Below are 14,841 nucleotides of genomic sequence, written 5' to 3' on the forward strand. Positions count from 1 at the left end.
TGTCCCTTTTCCCCTTACCCTCCCCCTTCAGGAAAGAAAAAACCCAAACTTTGGAAAACGGGTCATGCGAACACAGGGATTTCTATAGGGAGCCCATGGAACAATGCGTGCATTCCCAGGCATAGTGGGCTCCCATTGTTTGGTCTTTCAGCACATAATAGAGGCTTTGCCAGTGGGGAGGCTAAATGGGGAACAAATGGATGGACAGCAAAGATTATGTCGGCAGAAAGTGCAAGAACCTCCTTCTGCTTCTGTTTCTTTCAAAGGCTTGGAAGTGTTAGTGTGCATAGTAATTCCTCTCCATTGTATGTAACGTTTATATTCATGCTATGCTTGCTAAAGAAATGCTGGCTGTGGTCAGCAGAGAGACCTGTATACATGCCTTTATTCCAGCAGCCTCCTGGAGTTCAAACAGTATGGCATCCATGTGTGGGGAGCAAAACACCAACTCTTATGTTAATGAACATTACAGTGAAGAATGGAGGGAGGAAAGCCAGGCTGCTCACCCACTAACAGTGACTGGGGGATTTTTCCTTGCAGCAACCAAGTATCCAACTATAGTTAAGTTTCATCAAAACTTTCCGTACAATCCATTTCAGAGGTTTCACAACTGGGCTGGAAAATTTACATGGAGATAAACTCTTCAGTCAGGCCTCAAGCAAATGTAAAAATGGCTGTTATCTTTTTGTGAAAGCCCCAGAGATGGAACTACTAAAGCAGTGCAAATACACATATGAAAATCTACCTATTCAGAGATTGTGCACATACAGAATTGCACAGAATTCAGAGAGTTAATTTATCCCAACTGATAACTTAGATTGTAGAAATGAACACATCTTTTATCGTCAAGCACTTTTAAGCCACATTATATCAATTTGAAGCCAAAGAATTATTTTCTGTTAAACTCTGTGAGATGACTCAAGAAGTCTGTAGAGAGGTGATCAGTTCCCATTCACTTCCAGAAGACTTTCCCCAAGGATTTGAAGTGACAATCAGCAGCAATGGCAGCTCTTCCATCCCTTCCTCCATCAGTCTCCTCCACAAACTTCAGGTCTTAAGATTTTAAACGCTGCTATTGCTACAAGTGAAGAAATAAAAGATGTTACTGAAGTATCACTTTTCAGGCCATTCATCAGTCCTCAGTATGTTTTTGGCCTTGGAAAAAACCCACCTGCGTGAAATCCATTTTTCCCCTGACCTTTTGTTTCCAAAATGGTTGATTAAAGGATCCATTCCAAGATCCATCTCAAGAATCCCTTGAAACCTGCAAAAATCATCTTCCTGTATCTAGAGTTGGGCACTAACAAGAAGATGGAGTGTTTTTAACCTGTGTATCCTCATTGGCTCCACCCTGAGCTAACAGAGATCTCCTGAGGATGCCATGGTGGCCCTGCAAAGAGCAGGTTTGCAGCCTTCACCTGTGAAGGCACAGATCTGAAACCTGGTTTCACCATGGAGAAACCAAAGGTTACAGAGGGGCTGGGATAGCCTTTTCCTCACTCCAGTTGGCCCCTCCAAGGAAAAAAGGTAGCCCATGGAGAAACTGATAGCACTGCCAACATGTACCTAATGTGAGCATTAAACCTGTCTTAAACAGAGGAAATTAATACCAAGTACCTCATTTGAATGGCATCTCGTTTGGGAGAAAGCCAGGAAATATAAAGGTTGGTTTGCTCTGCTCATCACTCACATGACTGTGCCTTTTGTTTTTCAGCCTGATGAGAGGCAAGGATAGAAAATCAGCCCCAGCTCCGAATTTCCTGGCTTTTGTCAGTTGATGTTACACCCATAATATTATTCAAACGGGGGGTTTTGTGTGTAACAGATAAATGTCGACAAAGCCCTGTCTAATGCCTTTTAGGTTGCTAGGAAACCCGGCTCTGTAGCCACCACAGAAATATCTCCGGCTAGGGGATTAGATAAGCTCTGACTTGTTTTGATTAGGTGAGCTTTATTGCAAAAAAGACAGTGGCATGCTTGACATCGTAAAAATATGACCTGCTTACAAACCCGGGGCACAAAGATCATTTATTGCTCACGATGGCATCCATGGGAGGACATTTAGAATACTCTTCTAGACTGCAAAATCACTTCTCCCCAGAAAAAGCCACACCTCCCAATTATGGTCTCCTCTAGTCCCCTAGGACTTGGGGCTGCTGCTGCTAGCATCTCTGTGTTAGACTATACTGAGGTGAAAAGCCTTTTTCAGCCAGGCTTAATTTCACCTGTCGGGAGAATGGGGGTATTTGTGGTCTAGTGGGATAACTAAGAACTACATTACCTGCCCTCAGCTCTGCAATTTCATGATTGTTCTTTGAAAATAAATTTGAAGGAGTTGTACCTGTGGCAGATATTTATGCAACCCCATTAATGGAGGAGCTGGAAGGAGTGAGCTTCTCTGCTGTTGCTTGTGGTGACCCGAGATCTGCTCTGGGGTATTGAGTCTCTTTTCCTTTTGACCCTGCTTGTCTCAGCCTGCGTATCCTGGTCCTGCCCTTGCTGATGGAATGCCCAACAGGCATTTGGGAAAATAGTGGAAGCTCCATGCCCTCCTTATAAGTGGTTTCCACCCCTTACCTCTTTTTTGACAAGAAGTTTTTGCCTCTTTCTACCTTACTGCAATTCAAGAACCTTGCTTCTTGTTTTGTTCACAGCATATATAGCAAACAGGTTATCCCTCCCTCTCTGCAGTGCCTTTTATTTATTTGAAAACAGTTCTTTCTTCCTCAGTCAACTTTTCTCTGAACAAAATAACCTAAATGTTCTCCATCTATTTTCAGAAAGTATATTTCCCCTAAGCTCTTTAACTCCATGGTATGTTATCTGTGAAAGCAGGGCAGATATTCTGCAAGCTATAAATGAAGCCAACAATATTGAGGTGAAAGCACCAGTGTGACCACAGGCTCAGCCATGCGGTACCTGTGAGCTATGCAGCTTCTGTCCAGGCTGCTGGCAATAGTTTGGAATCACATTATCTGCTCTTTATTCAGGAAGCCATTGAGAGGGGAATCTAGAACAGTCAAAATTACATGACAGAGACCCTGGGTTCATGCTGAGGTGTTAAGTAGAGCTCAGGAGGTTCAGTTTGGTCTAAGTTCATGTTTACATATTCACATTTAATAAAGTACACAGCTCAGCCATATACTCTTGTATGACAGATCAGTCAGAAGAGACAACCAGCTGCATTACTAATGAAATTTTAAAAGACTCTCCCTCAATTCACACCCAATTACATGAGAAGTTTCATTCACAGAGAATGTGTAATCTGTCCATAATCACAGCATTTTAAAAGAAATTTTTGTTCATCAATCTATCTCAGGTAAAGCTATTATAGGAACTAAAATATGATTGAAAGGGTGAAAACAATCAGGCTCTTTCCAGCTAACTGGGAAAGCAAGTCTCAGAATAATGAATTCTGTGCTGAGAACTCTGCAGTTGAAATGTTTCAGTTGGGAGAGCTCAGTACAAACAGGTACTTTCCAAACCATTCAGTATATAGGTTAATATTAACATTAGGCACTGCACATTTAACTCAACAGTCTAAGAAGCATGGCATGCTCCCCTGCACTCATGGCTGAGCCTTGGGTTTGTGTACTGTGTTCAAACACACAGTACGTCCTGTGATGCTGCCATGAAGGAGACAAAAAGCCCTGTTTACACTGTCTTTGCAGCTCACACCTGCAGCAAGCCCTGGTTCCCTGGCAGCCTGTACAGCATGGCCTGTGTCCCCCAGGAACACACAAACCATGACCACAATGCAGTGCTCTGGGAACAAACCTGGCATCTTACCAGCCCCCACTGCTGTCTGCAACTGGAGGTGGGCATCTCCTCACTCTCCCAACACTGATGTCAGAATGCCCCAGGCATGGCAGATGACCACACCAGCATCCTCCTCACAAAGTGACCAAGCCAAATAAAGAAGTGCAGAGACTGCTACAAAAACACACTGCTTGCTTCTGCTCTGACCGTGTCTGCTGCCACTGCTTCCTCAGTACATGATGCCAGTCCCACCACAGAAAACCTCATGCACTGGGGTGCTGTCAAAGCCAGCTCAAACTGGGGCTATGGATGGCTACACACAGATGCCTGTTAGAGCCAGTCTTGGCCAGATGGTGTTTGTTACCCCAGTTACATTCCTGGCTCTTAACTGTCAGCCAAGCTGTGACATAGCAAGTTGTTATATGGAAGTGCTTGCAGGGCCTGGATGTCATTGTTGGCAAACAAGGGCAGGAGGCTGCTGTTGGAAAAGGCTCCGTGTGTGTGTGTACATGTTAGTAGTACCCAAGGCACAGGGTGAGATGTCTTGTCCTGACCCCTGAGCTGCCCACCTCTGCTGAATCACACTGAATGTCTGAATCACACGGAGCATCTTTCCTAAGCACAGTTGTACCTAAACACTCCTACTGCATCCTACTGCTCTCATCTCTTCAGTAAGTAAAACTCAGACAAGACACCTACCAGAGCCACAGGAAATGCAGAAGCACAGCTTCATGCATGGGGCCCCTCCACTTGTCCCGAGCATGGTAATGAAGATGGAAGGGCTGACCTCAGAGAGTCTCATCTGTTGAGAGGCTTGTTAAGGACCCACACATCTCAGACCCAGCAAGATGCTCAAGTCCTGGGTGACAGTGCAACAGGGAGCTTGCTGTTGTGGCACATCAGTCCCGGGCTGGTGTAGTCCATGATAGATGGAGGCATGTCTGCCAAGCTGCTCCAGAATAATCACTGGCATCACAGCTCTCTACATGCACAGCCTTTGTTTTGATGAATTTGAAGCCAAGGTACTTACTGTTGCAGGCCAAACCCACAGCATGAACTAGCCTCAGTTATGTGGTGTGTGGAGGTCCTGCAAGTGCTGAATACAGCAGCCCTGAAATACTTTTAGCACTCAAAAAGTTTTTAGATTTTTTTATTCACAAGGTTCAGTAAAAATCCCAAGCAGCCAAATAGTAAGAAGAAAGAGCTCCCCAGATTTTTTGGGCCAGCTGGGAGGCGGGTAAGCACAGGTGAGCAAGATTTGTGTGCATCAGTCTAGAGGCACTGGAGAACATTCTTGGGAGGAGGGAGTGAACATGCCCTGGTCTGGGTAGGTAGTGTCTGTAGTGTGCAAATCCCTGAGAACAACCCTTTCAAATGCACTTAACTTTCTAAACTTTCTAAACAGAGGCAGCTATTTAGCTTGCTTCAGCAGGGCCTTGACTTGGAGACCAGGGCCAAGTCCCACGTAACTACAAATGGACTGCACGGATGCACTGCACAATGCTCTTACAACTCTACAGATGACAGCATCTCGGTGATACAGTGGGCTCTGCTGTATTTAAAGGACTAACATGACCAACTGACTATACTCTTTGACATATATCATCCTCCAAGGAAATGCAAACTCCTTGGACTCACAGACACACAGAAAATCAGTGTTGTCTGTGTACTGTTGATGGGTTGCTGTCACGGCCTCTTTCGAGACTCACCCAAATGAGATGCCAATCACTTGCTCCCCCATTTTTCCTCCCACTTCCTGCTCCAGGGATGAAGTTGAGAATTATGTGAAAAATTGAAAAATCATGGGTTGAAATAAGAACAACTTACTGGAAATAGCAATGAGAAAAGAAAACAGTAACAGATCAAGTGTAAAAGTGCGCAAAAAAAAGGGTGATTTACATGCAAAATGCTCCCTGAGCCAAACCTGATATGACCACAGTCAGTGGCACCCCACCACAATTTCTCCATGTGCCACACTTTTTCCCAATTGGAACACCCCTTCTTCTCAGAAGTTCCTTCTCAGGGAGTCCTTTTCCCCAGCCATGACATAAGATGGTATCAAATAACAAAGTCTTGGCCATGCCCTCCCGCAGATCTGGGCCAGAAACAGGACAGTTTCCCAGACTTTTTGAATCATGTTACCTAAAGAGCTCAGGCAGCAGAGAGATTAGTTGTCAAGAAGATCACAGCATTAAGAGAGGATGTCCCATGCCTACTGCTCAGCTCTTCCTTCCAAGCCCTGAGTACATAAACACGACTCACTAACAGACCACATACCTTCCATGCAGTTTTCACAGGTCTTAAAGATGGCATCTGACGCAGAGTAAATGGCTGAAGTTCAGCTGAAGTCAGTGAAAAGTTTGCCCAATTTAGAAATGGAGTTCTCCTCAGGGACACCAGCCAGACCTGTTCCCATTTGTGAAAGCACATCTAATTTGCACGCCTGTAGTGTGTCTGCTGTTACTTTTGCCATGAGGCTGAAGTTTTTAATGAGATTAATGATCCATGGGTCACTGTGACCAGTGATTGATGAGGTTCTCAGCAAAATCAATTTACTGTTTCTTTCCACCAAGGGTTGCTGCCACCCTTCTGCATCCCAAAATGGGTCACAATTAAGACGATGTAGTTTGATCTGGTTTTCCCTGACCAAACACTTCAATTCAGTGCCTGCAGTTTGTTGACTACAGTTTTCCAATAAGCTCAAGGGAGCCTAATGGTAGCAGTGCATTAACCCACCAATGCCAATTTGCAGTATTAGGTATCAGGATATGCAAATTAATTAAATTTGATCTTGTTTTCAAAGGGTATCATAAGCTGTCCCTTGAGCTTTATGTGCTTTTGGACATAATTTGATACATTAACATTTAATTTCTGCCAGGTGGGGTTCACCTTCCTCAGAGGTAAAGAGCTTACAGAGTAACACAGATCTCGTACCTCCCTCCTTCCTCTGCTAATAAGAAATACAAGATCTGGTTTCTCTCTCCCTTCCCCCACTGCTTTCCTCCTACAACGTTTGAAAAATTTGACAATAATACAAAAAAGTATTTTTGTATGGCTCTATTTTCACTCAGTGAACTCTCAGATTATGTTTGCTACCTTGATGTGCCAGTGCAGTTGGGGCTGAGCAGTGAGCCTGGTTTTCCTGCTCTGGGACAGCTGCTTTACCTCCATCCAAATGTGAGAACAACTAAGAGGAGATTTTTGCCCAGTCATGGACTTCTGCTGATGCCATCACCTGCTGGAATGGCATTTGGGGATACTACCCAGCCCAGTGAGAATATTTGCCTGCAGGCTCTCAGGGAAGATCATAGCTTTGCAGCTTACCACACGATTTGATTAATGAAGTTGCAAGTGACAGGGGACATACAACCGCCTGTATTTAAGATCACAGGCTTTAAAGGTCAGTAGGCACCACTAGCCTTCTTTACACCAGAAGTCAAAAATTTTAATCCAGTAAATCCTGCTTCAAATTCCTATCTTGTTGTCAAGATGGAACATATATTTTCAGGAGCTGCTCCAAACTTGGTCTACAGATTTTATTTTAAAGAGGTATCCCACTGAGCTCCTGTGCCCCTGTAACCCTCCTTGTGAGCAGCACCATGTGAGACACACATCTCCATTCTTACAGTCGAGTTTTGCTTAAAACATGGCTGGTTTTGGTCAGAGCAGCATTATTTCCTGGGGGTTGCCAGTGTGTTCTGCCTTGCTTAAGTCATGGTTTTATGATGTAAATTAGACAGATAATACTGTCTGTAAACCATACTGCATGATCAGATGGCAGACTAAGCTTAGTGAGATAGAGATTTCCTTTTTAATTAAAACTGCAACGCTTCTGTGTGGTGGATTAACACTGAAAGGGTCACTTGAAAAAGCAAATTAAAGTAGGATCTGAACAATGAGGAAAAATTGCTCAAAAATGGCCACTAACAGCATAACAACTGTGTCACTTACCAATGTCTTCCTTGCAGGAAGATTATATTATGTTAACTCTTACAATTCATTAAGGTAGTCAAATATCATTCCTGTTTTATTGGTATGAAAATTCTGATGTGGAAGGTTAAAATAATAATTAAATCATATCTGGGTTCTTTTGTCACAACCTTCATCTTGACAATGAGACTTCGCTTTTGGAAGCACCTGGAAGCCAGGACTCCCACCAGTTCCTGTGGGAGTCGAGATTTTTTCAACAGCTCCAGAACTCCAGCCTCAGTAGATCCTTTGAGGTAAATCACATTTTTCCTTCAGAACACATGCACTCAGCAGTTAAGCTGCCATACGAACACTGAGCTTTAATTCTCACAATATCCAGCCCTTCTGGCCAGCTTGTCCCAGAAGACTGTCAGAAAGCAGTGCTGCAACAGATGTCACACTTGCACTGATATATCCTGGCTTTTCAGTAGAAAGAAAATTTCCTTTTCCCTAAACTCTACCAAGCTACAAGTTTTTGATTCAGACTGATGCAAACCCACCTTCACATAGGTCTGAAGATGAACTTCTTATTAGATTATTTTTGCTGTTCAGAGAACATCTTCTAACAAAGCCCAGTATAATAGATGGTTAACTCCAATCTAAAATTTGCACTTCTTTTGCTAAATACTCTGCAATTAGACATAAGCTGAGTAAGACAGAGACTGCAGTACTGTATCACCTGGAAACATGTAAGGAGAAGAAATCTGATCCTTGTTTCCCAAAAAAAAAAAAAAAAAAAAAAAAAAAAAAAAAAAAAAAAAGGCAGCTGAAATACATACCTGAGAAATACAAGGGGAATTAAGAAATCCTGAATCAGCTGGACACAAAGAACAAAATTATTATAATCAAATTTCCACATGCATATTTACAGATTAGAAATGCAATGCCTAACAATTCTTAAGCAAATATCAGCTTTCTTCCAGAAAAAAATTGTCTGTTAAAAACAACAAATCCAATGTGGTTACAGATGTTACAAAACAGAGTAGCTATTTGGTATGAAACCTCAAGAATTAATCAAATATTTCTGTGCTGTCACAAAAGAAATAAAGAAAAGGAAAAAGCATAAGGGGGGAAAAGAGATAGAATAGGGGGGGACAATGGAAATGAACTGAGTTAATCACCTACAATTTCCTCCGAAAGTGACTTAATCCTGCTTAACCTTTTACATGAGACAACCTATAGGAAAACTAAGAAGCCTCTAATACTCAGGCTGCCAGATCCTTGAAAGGAGGCTGAATTTAATTTGAATACTTCAACAGCATAACAGCATCCTCAGCCTTAGAAAGGGCCTCTAGGCAGAGGCCAGGTTAGTTTATAACAATAATAAATAAAATTATGCTTACCCCTTCAAGTACCTCAAAGGAAATTAATTTTTATGTTTTTAGAGTAACTGAACAAAACCCACATTAAGCAGTATAGACTACATTTGAGACTAGTACAAGCAATGCAGCTATCCAGATATTCAGGAATTGGAGAGAGAGAACCCTAAAAAGCATGTTTTGCTCTTTGCATCCTGTGTTACAGAAATCCAGGAGATTGCAGATGCAGGCGGGCTGAGGGAGGACCCAAGGCTCCACCTGCGATTACCTACCCCCATCATTTTATGCCAGCAAAGCCTGCAATGCAGCAGCGAGTGCTCTGCACTTGGGTGTTTGCTTGTCTCTCGATGTCTGTGCCAGTGAACGTGTGCAGGCAGCAGGGAGCTTTAATAAAGCAAACTCTGCAGCAGACTGCAGAGCAGGCTGATTAACAGTTTCAGTGGTACTGGGGAGCGTGGCAGAGCACTCTGCCTCCCCTCCTCCACCCAGCCTTAAACCTGACAGATCAAAGCTTTGGCCAGCATCAGGTGGTTAAAACACAGTTCATTAACTCGTGGTGCTTTCTGCCTGCTCACCGTAGAAAGGCTGCAGGAGTGCTTAGGATGATCACATACAAAATGTGTTTACTGGGGTTCAAAACAGCTTGTCTCCTTCGTGCCAAGCCCACCCGTTAAAATGATATTAATTAGGAAAGCAGCTTTAATGCAACAGGCAAATGCCATGTAATCAGTGATTATAGCAGCAGGCAAGGACATGATTTACCAGCGATTCAGTGAGAAGAGGACAAATGCAAGATCTTGTCTTCCATACACACACACAGCATCACCTGGGGCTTCATCCTGCCCCACTCCCCCTCCCTGCTCTGCAGGTCTCACTGACAGCATCTGCTTCACACTGATGTCTCTGAGGGACAGCTGAGCTAGGGAGAGAAAAACAGTTTTCTTTCTCCTTCTGTAACAAGTCAGTTGGGCTAGGACATGTGTTTCCCCAGCCCAGTTTCCAGACCAAGGGAAAACAGGATGATACAGCAACACAAGAGTGCAGAGTCCCAGTCACCCCATCTGTCCCCATGGACCAAAGCAGGGGAGCTGGTTGGGCTCAGCACCTTGAGGTGGAGAAAGCTCTGACAGGGTGGAGATGCTGAGTGCAGGCAGGAGAGCAAGGGGCAGCATGGAGCAGGACCAAGGACCTAGTGCAGGGAAACACTCAGCAGGCAGGGAGTGATCAACAAGCAATTCACTCAGCTGTAGGTTGTTTATGAGAGTGAGATGGAAACCAAATTAATAAATTGTCCCTTCTGCTGTCCCCACACTCCCACTCAGTGTATTTGCTTTTCTCCCTTCTGTCTTTGCTCCTCCCCTCCCACATAAAAAAATAGTTATTTGTTTATACTTTTTGCAGTCCTTTACAGTGCCTTATAAAACCATTACCCAGGTTTCTGGGCCAAAACCCCATTTTGCAGCTGTAGAAAATGCAGCTTGGAGAGGCAGAGTGACTCAGTTCGGATTTTATAGCCAGTCCACAACAGAACCAGCTTCCAGTACTCATCTTCTTTGGCTCCTAAAATGAACCTTCTTCCACCAGCAACAGAACTTTCCACTGTAGCTAAAGTTACCCATCACACTGAATTTGCTATCTTTGTCCCTCGGTCAGATATTTGTTTCTTTGTTCTTCAGAGTCTTGGATGTTGCGGGATGTAAAGCTGAGTGTGTACTATTGTTCACTTCAGCTTTGTGCTGATGAAAGAGCAAGCACAAAGGAAGGAGAGAAGAGGAGAAGAGGGGGCACCTTCTTGTATAAAAGGCTCTGAAATCCCATATGGAAAACCTCTACAGAAGTGAAAAAATGTGATTCTAAAAGCCTATTGAATTTAAGAGAGAATGATCTCCTTCCCACATGGTTTTCAAACACCATATAGACTGGTGCAGTCTTTGAGCATCTGGGTAAAAGAGATCAGACTCTTTTCAATGCTATGGATTTATCTATATAAAACTATTGCTTTAATTTCCACTAGGTACCTTATGGAAAAGGCCTATGAAAAAGGATAAAAAGAGAATTAGGAAAGTGATTTTAGTTGGTTTGTTTTGAATTTTGAAGTGGTTGCAGAATAGCATTACTATTGCTTTCTTCTGAGTCTCAGTGATGTATTTGTTTACTTTGTTTATAGTTTTTGTGGCAATTGCTGCTTCACTGTTGGGGAGGGAGATTTTAAAATAGTGTGAATACTTTCCTAGATGTTTTTTGAGATGAGTGAGATTACATGTTCGAGAGACTCTTAGGGGAGGGAGAGGGCTGCAGAAGGCAGCATTACAAACAGAAGGCCTTTTCCAGGTAGCTGTTGTGGGAGGCACAGGCTGTCAGTCTGCCAGAGAGAGCCACAGCTGTGCCAGATGTGTGGTGATATGAGCACAATGAAATTCAACATGGCATTCAAGTAGACTAATTTTTCCACTCAGAATTCAGGGAAAGTATTCCCAAATCCTCCTGTGCATATGTGCATGTGTGTATGTATGTTACATAAAAGCACTGTTTATGCTGGATGCCCAGAGGAAACGTTAAATGACTGTGTGCACTGTTCATGATGGACACTAGAGAGCCCAAAGGCAACTTTTCTATCATAAATTTATGTCAGTTTTTATATGCTACAACATCTGGGTCCAAAATTGGAGCTAGCAATCTAATAAGACATCTTGGTTATGAGCCGTCACTCCAATGTCTTGACCCAAGATCATCTCCCGTTTTTAGATGATGAAAAGCTTGGCCTGCTCACTTACAGACTGCTCATTTCAGCCATCCCAAGTCATGCTATCTTGCTGGCAGGGGCAAAGTCAGAGTTTCAGGGCTGCAAATTCTCACCCACAAAAAAATTCCCTGCTGGTACCAAGTAAATTATCTGTCAGATGGTATGTGCCATTTTCTCTGTCCTAGTAAGTGGTCCCTTTGCTCCTGGCATGGTGTGGTGAAACACAAAATCCCATCTCTCTGGAAGAGTTCCCTTGTGTCACAGTGACAGGCAGATACGCTAGAACTCCCAGGCTCTTTCCTGTGGGACAGCTGGGGTAGAAAAGGGGAAAGGAGAGGTTTTATAGACCCTGTCTCTTCTCTTGCCCATTCAGACAAGGCAGGGAGGAACCAGCCTTTCATCTCCCCAGAACTTTGCTTATTCAGACAAAAAATATGGATAATAATCACCTTCCAGAGGGATTGGGAAGCTTTGTTTGGCATTGCTTATAAAATGCCATGACTGAAAGGCAGGGAAAAAGGGCAATGTTTTAATAAATTATTGCTGGTCCTTGAAATGTGTGGAGGGAAAGGGCTGCTGCAGGAAGCATAGTGGCATCTTGGTAGCTTACAGGAATGTCCTGGGCTTCTTTGTTCCATGTACACCATGTTTTCCTTGTGTGCTGGGAAAGCCGTTCCCATACATTGTGTCACTGCATGGCAGCCTGCACTCAGCAGGAAACTGCTGAGTCAGATAATCTACTGAATCATTTGCAGTTTCTCGCCATTTGGATGGCATTTTTCCACATGTTTGTGTGCTCCCTCATCTTATTCCAGGTCTCTGGGTTGATAGAGACCAAGGTTGCTGGACGGGCTGAGTCCTGTCCCAAGCTGTGGGGCCAGGCTGTCACCACAGGCATGTATGGCACCATGGGTCACCTTGACAGACACAGCCAGAAAGGGGAGAAGTGATGGTAATAACACTGTAACACAAGTTAGAACATCTTTTGTTTTATGTATGGGGCTCTTTCTACAGATATCTCTGGATTTTGGTCAGCTCCCAAGTGCAGCTTCTGCTTTCAGACTGTCCCAGCTTTCCGCATGGCTTCCAGATCTCTTACAGGCAGCAGGGGCAAACACACCGGTGGGAGGCATTCCCATTCCAGGCCCATTCCTGTGCCACAGAGGCTGCATAGATCAACAGTGCATTCAACTAGGTGATGAGGTCTCTGTCTCAAGCATCATCATCCTCACTGTGAGTGCCAATATCCTTGGACTTCAATGAGCCAGTGCTGTTTTTTAATTAATGATGGATTTAATAAGGTTATTAATTAGCCCTGTTAATTTTGTTGTTTCGTTTCTTAGACAGAAAATCTGAATGGCAGTCTCTGGACCTTTTCCTGTCTGCAGCAACAAACAGCTGTGCCCTTGTGGGGTGGAGTCATGGGCTTGTGCTCGGCTCTTATCAAGGCAAGCACGCTGGTATCCATTGCTTTGATATTCACTTCTTTTCTTACCTTGACAGGTTTTATGAAAGGCACTGATGAAGCGTTCACCAGCTCCTTTCATGCACTCTGACAGAGCTACTGTGTGTCACAGTGTGAGCTTGTCTTCCCACCTCTTTGCCCCTCTGATGTTTTGCTGTCTGCTTGCAAAGGCAAGGGTTTTATTCTGAGCGTGCATATTACTGTCACACTCTTAGTAAACTCCAAAGGATGTCTGTGTATCTCATCATACAACCTGACACAATGTCCTTTCCAGATACTGTTCTGTTTCATTAATATGTTTCTCACTACTGCCAGAGTCCAATAGAGTTGTAGGAGCAGTGGCCAGAGAGTGCAAAAGGCAGTAATGAGATTTATTTTATGTGCAACTTTATAGTATTGAAGAGCTTTATGTATCATCGCTCTGTATCATTTCTTCTCAGGCTGCTGCTGGTTGAACATGTTCTGTCTGACTCCTCCATCAGCCACACTGTGTCTTGATTTCCACTTTAATCAGTCTACCACTTTAACCCTGGCAGCCTTTGAAATCAGGAGGCCACAGGAACAATAGGCAGAATTTATACTGCAGTTTTCATCTTCACAGCAATTTTCAAACACGAATGAATCAATCTTTAATGGTCCCTTATGTGGGACATGACAAAAGACTGCAAGCCTGATTTTACAGACTGGGCTCAGAAAACCTGAGGGATTTGCTGAAAGCCACAGAAAAAATATGGCCCAAACTGCAAAAGAACAAATTAGTTTGTACTACCAATTTTTTACAGCCACATCATGTTCCCGGACCTTTTAACTACAAGGCACTTTATTTTCTGGGTCCTGTATAGCATTACTAACAGCAGAACCAGGATATTTGCTGCCACCTCACTGTGTCAATGATATTCACTGATTTAACATAGTCTTCCCATGGAAAGGGAAATTAATTATTGGAAGTTATAGGGCATATGATGACCCAATGCCTGGTAATGTGGAGTGCCTTGGTGGAGTACAGGGTGTACTTGAGGCAGTACACTGGGAAAGGTCTTTGTGTGGAAAATGATGCCTCAGGCATCGGAAACACACTCTGTTCTTCCCCCACCATTACAAAATGCTACCAAGTGGTTTCCTCGTGGTGCTGAAGCTGCTGCTCCTTACTCCTCTGTCTCTCTCTTTCTGTTAACTCAGCTGAATAAATTGCAGTTTCAACACTGAACCACAACATATCAAGATTTCAGTCTAATATTAGTATTAATATTAGACTAATATTAGCTTTCTAATTCTACATATCATGGTACATATGCACCATAGAGAAGTAATTTCACGATTATAAGCCGCACCATTTTGACTAAAATTTTGGTCCGAACCCAAAGTGCGGCTTATAATCAGGTGCGGCTTATATATGGACAAAGAACAAAAAGTTGCTGTTTTAGTTTGGAGGACAGATGTCTGCTGAGAAAGGCAGGAACTTCTCTTTGAAATGGAGAATGTAAACCCCCTCTCTCCAAATTATTATAATTTTGAAATCAAGGGGCTCTCAGGCAAAAATATGGAAATTAGGAATAACAGTTCTTTTCTAGGGAAATCAAAATAGA

At 43.3% G+C, this 14,841-nt stretch overlaps 1 long non-coding RNA gene across 1 annotated transcript; it reads right to left on the reverse strand.

Moving 5' to 3' along the window:
* Nucleotides 1-366: 366 nt before the first annotated feature.
* LOC116998301 lies at nucleotides 367-9,464 on the reverse strand. The gene is made up of 3 exons (XR_004418346.1): nucleotides 9,320-9,464; nucleotides 8,508-8,545; nucleotides 367-1,078 (listed from the first exon to the last, which is right to left on the reverse strand). It is a non-coding gene; the product is annotated as an uncharacterized LOC116998301 (long non-coding RNA).
* Between the last annotated feature and the right edge of the window lie 5,377 nt (nucleotides 9,465-14,841).

The sequence above is a fragment of the Catharus ustulatus genome, chromosome 6 (genome assembly GCF_009819885.2).
Source record: "Catharus ustulatus isolate bCatUst1 chromosome 6, bCatUst1.pri.v2, whole genome shotgun sequence".
Classification (NCBI taxonomy): domain Eukaryota; kingdom Metazoa; phylum Chordata; class Aves; order Passeriformes; family Turdidae; genus Catharus; species Catharus ustulatus.